Below are 4,990 nucleotides of genomic sequence, written 5' to 3' on the forward strand. Positions count from 1 at the left end.
AATGCATATCAGTGCATATGGCACAACATTACCAGACTGGTTGTAATGGAGTTTTAGAGTTTTGAGTTTCACATCACAGAAGGCAACAATATGTATGTTACTGTTACTGCCATCTCCTTGCCAAGTAAATACAGTAGATGATTTTAGTGAATGCTTTTAACCTTTATTTAGTTTTTGTGAATTTTTTAGATGTTTTCAACTCTGATTTGTGCACAATTGTTAAACATTTAAATTCAATGCCTGGGGATACATTGTTAAAACTATTTTAATGCTTTAGCTATTTAAGGTCAACTCAGACTGTCCAATATTTTTTGAATTAAGACATTTTTGTTTTTAATGTGTAATTGCATTTATTATAAAATTCAAATTATATTAAAATTCTTATTTCAGAATTTATATTAGTTCTTGCCAAATAATTTAAGGAACATAATATGAAGAGTGCATACATTGATTAACTATTTCAGAATTTTTCCAATTTATGACAATCATTTACCTTCTACCTTCTTTCAAATATAATGAGGTACAAAGATAGTCATTATTTAAAGAAATTATGATGTTTATGCCTTTTGGATGTTTGCATATATGTATATATACTATCCATGCACAAAGAATACATAATCTTCTTTCTGTAGTAAGAAGTCATTTGTTTGTTCCCGACTGCTCAGTCCCGATATAACCACACGGAAACTCTATTAATTAAATCACTGCTTGGTCAGGTATTGCTAGCTAGCTTTTACATTGAGAATTAATCCATCTTCATTATTTTATATTTTACCGCGAGGCTGGTGGCCTACCAGCATGTCTGTCTCTAGCGATGCCTCCCCATTGTTTCTCCTCACTCTGCCTTCTTTCTTCCAGCATTCAGTTTAGTTTTACCCACCTACCTCTATTCTGCTCTGTGAAGGCCCAAGACAGTTTCTTCATTAATGGTATTCACAGAGTACAGAGGGGAATCCCACATTATTCTTCTGATTGCATTATTTTACACATAGAGTCATTGTAAAATAGGTCACAGACATTTTCTTCTAACTAAGAGAAAGGTAGGCAGAAAATGAACCTTTCAATTTTTGGATAGCAATATAGAAGAGAAAGCAATTTATTTAAGAGAATAGTCTCTACTAAACTTCAGAATTGGCATAAAATGAAATAAAAGTATTATTTCAGGCTATACATTGTGTGTTTCATGTGTTGACTGGTAAGTGAAAAGATGACAGAATCATAGTGACCTCAAATATAGTGATGATCAGTATTCCAAATAGAAACTGGGAGTACAGTATTCCAAATAGAAACTGGGAATACTTAATTCATTTCAAGAACACAGTGAAAGCAGTAAAATCAATTCACAAGAAACAGTATTTCTAAAGAATTGAGATAGTTTGTAAACAATTCCAGGGTGTTAAGTTATGAATTCAGTGTGTCATCAGAATTAAATTTCATACAATGAACAACTGAACTTTCTGTGGATAATAAAACATTGTACACTATTTAAAACATTTAAATAGCAGCAATAGCATAACAGTATTGATAAATCTTACCTAATGGAAGGTATAATTATAGGCTCCAAGTCTCTACAGCAATTAAAAAAATAGTTATTTTTTCCAACCAGGTATAATGACTCAGACTGGAAAACCTAGGATTCCCAAGACTGAAGAAGGAGCATTTTGGGTTCAATGTAAGAATGAGCTATATAGCAAGACCTTGTCTCAAAAGAACAAAATTATTTGCTCTAGTAACTAAGTTGTCTAAGCAAAGACCATCCTACCCTACCATGTCAATATAGCTTATGTTATAAATGTGTTATTGTCCTTCTCACCCTCAGTCTCAACTAGTATTATGGAAAGAAAAGAGCCTCAAGTGTTGAGGAAATGTGAGTTCAATTGTACAAAAAGAATTAATGAAGAATCAACCATGGGTCTTTAAGAATATGTATTTGATAAGCTTTGTACATTCTAAAATGACAGATAGACAGACAGACAGATTACACACACACACACACACAAAACCTGTGTTTCTTTTCTCTTTAAATTCTTCACTTTAGATTCTTTACATATATAGAGAAGGAAAGCTACTCTTGAAAACAGAACAATATTCCTTCTATTAATGTGTGAATGAAACCCAGTGGTTAATGCCACGTTTGCTTTGAGTTGCTGCATCACTTAACTGCCTACAACAATCTTTTGATTTTATGTAATATATAAAATGCATTTTTTTGAAAAATTAAGTTATCCTTAATTAAATGTTTCAGTTGATTTCAGGTGAAACATACTAACTACTAACTGATGTGCCCGAGATATTACTAGTCCTTGGATGTTTTGGGCATAAACACACATGCATGTGCATGTTTTTACACACACACACACGCACACACACATATTCATGTTATTGTCAAAGAGAGACTGCCATTTTCCAGGTATAATTTAAATTATTTGAGTATGTTCTTTCAATAAGTCTATCACTTGGTGGTTTTAATGACTAGGTCCTTCATAGGCTCAATATTTGAATACCAGGTTTTCAGTTAGTTGCATTGTTTGTATAGGTTTGGAAGATTTGACCTTCCTCTTAGAAATATGTTATTAGGGGTGGGCTTGGTGGTTTCAAAGACTTCCACCATTCCTATGCACTCTATCAGCTTCTTTATTGTGCTTTAAAATTTGAGCTCTCAGCTTGATGTTCTAGCCACTGCACTCAACCCTGTTCTACCATCAAGGACTCTATATCTCTTTGGAAAAATAATCCCAAACAAACTATTTCGTCTATAGTTGCCTTGGTCATAGTGTTTTATCACAGTAATAGAAAAGTTAATTTAAAAACCAACATTAAATTAACAAGAGTTGGTTTGTTTGAAACCATGTTTTAAAAAGGGACACTAAGACTTCTAATGTACCATATTCATAAAATTAGTATAGAACTGCGCTGGTTCTCTACAAGGCTGTATTTCCTAAAAAGGGTTCCAGAGTTACTGAGTTCCATGTATTACATCACACATGCAACCTACAGGTCTGAAAATGGGGAAAATTTAACTAAGGATGCAAAATTTGATTTTAAAATAGAAGAAAGAAGTAGCATCTGTAGGTTTCCATTAATCCTTATATTATTGAAAACAATTTTTTCACAGTTCTGGAGGTTTAAAAGACCAAGGACAAGGCAGTGTTTTGTGTTGAAGGGTCTAGTCAATCCTTTTGTATGATGGTTTGAATGCAGTGTGTACAGAATTTTGGAGAGTAAAACAAGGTCTACCATATTTTATCATCACTATACTGTCCTAAAGGATTAATCCCATTCATGAAATAATGGATTCTTTGTGACCTGGACACTTATTACGGGAACCACTTTTAACACTATTGTGCTAATGATTAAATTTCATATGCATATTGGAAAGAACACTAATATTCATATTTAAGAAGAAAATAATGTAAAAACAATCAACAAATAGTAAGAAAAATATGCAGTCCTTGTTGAGATTAGAACTAACCGAACTAAGCTAAATATAATATAATGGAAATAGAATTGTTTTTCTTTAATGTAGAGAATGGTGGTCACCAGATTATGAGAGCAAAAAAATGTATTTAGAAGCCAATTATTTAATGTGGTAGAAATGACATTTCCTATATCTCCTACACATATGTCCATGAGGGTCTTATGATTATCCCTGATATCTGTGTAATTGTCGAGTTATGAGAAAAGAAATTTTGTAGATATAATTAATATTAGGACATTAAAATTGGAATTATACTTGATTGCACGGGTAATCAACCTTATCATACGAAACCTCCATATTATAGAAATTTCTTCTGCTGAGACACTAGAAGAAAGAAACAAAGATTTAAAAAAAAAGAGAGACCAGAAATTCAAAGTATAGAAAGACACAACACCATTTCCCTTGGAAGGTGAAAACGTTCATCATAAGACAAGAAACAAAGATTGCCTCAATAAACTAATAACATTGATAAGCTGCAGAATACACAGTGGTGAGAGCCAGCAGGAGGTACTCCTACTCAGGGTATACAGAAAGGATCTCAGACCTGCTAAGTTTATACCTTGAATTTGGGATGTTACAGCCCAGAGCAGAAAAGTTGCTGAGCTGCACTCGGCCAAGATTCTGAATTATGGACTATCACTTTAACCGCTATGTTCTCAACTAATATTTTACAAAATTTTCAGAGGTACATGACCTTGATACAGTAAATTTCTAAAAATGCTATAACATACATCTGTCTCCTACAAAGTGATCTACTGAAAAGCAATTCTTTAAAACAACATATTGAAATAAGACAAAATAAGAAAGCACTTGAAATACTTGATTTATTTTATTTAATTCAACAAATGATGCTAATATGAACATCCTAAAATAAGGAATATATAGTGTTATCAGAGGTTTTTGGAATTATAGACTATACTATAGGAAACTAATATAGTTATCTTAGTTACAATTATATGTAAGTTAATAATAATTCAAAATTATGTCAATATACATATTAGGATTTTTAAAAGTTGTGACTTTTGCTTTTTCAATTATTTTATCATTTTTTACATGTGAGTTTTTCATCTTTTATTTTATTACTTCTAATAATAATAGATTACTGCCTAATCTATAAGAATTTTATGAATATAATAAAATGCTGCTTGCCATTTATAGATGTAAAATCTACTGCTATTAAAGTTAGTCTGGAACAACATTCTGGAATCTCTAGAGAGCTATGTATTTGGTATTTTAGTTTTACAAGATTGTATGGCAAAAATATTGTATTAGAGTATATAGTTTAATATGATTACTCAAAAGTTCCTGATAACAATAACCAGAGAGGTATTCACATAGATATAAGAGTGTGTGTTCTTCTGACAACCAGAGAGCCTACAAGGAACTGACCTAGACCCTGTACATGCAATTGACAGTTTTGTAGTTTGCTATATTTGTGGGACTAATAACAATGGGAGTAGATGCTGTCCCTAATACTTTGCCTGAGTCTTGGGAATCCATTCCTCATACTAA

This window comes from Myodes glareolus, chromosome 16 (assembly GCF_982192425.1).
Source record: "Myodes glareolus chromosome 16, mMyoGla1.1, whole genome shotgun sequence".
Taxonomy (NCBI): Eukaryota; Metazoa; Chordata; class Mammalia; order Rodentia; family Cricetidae; genus Myodes; species Myodes glareolus.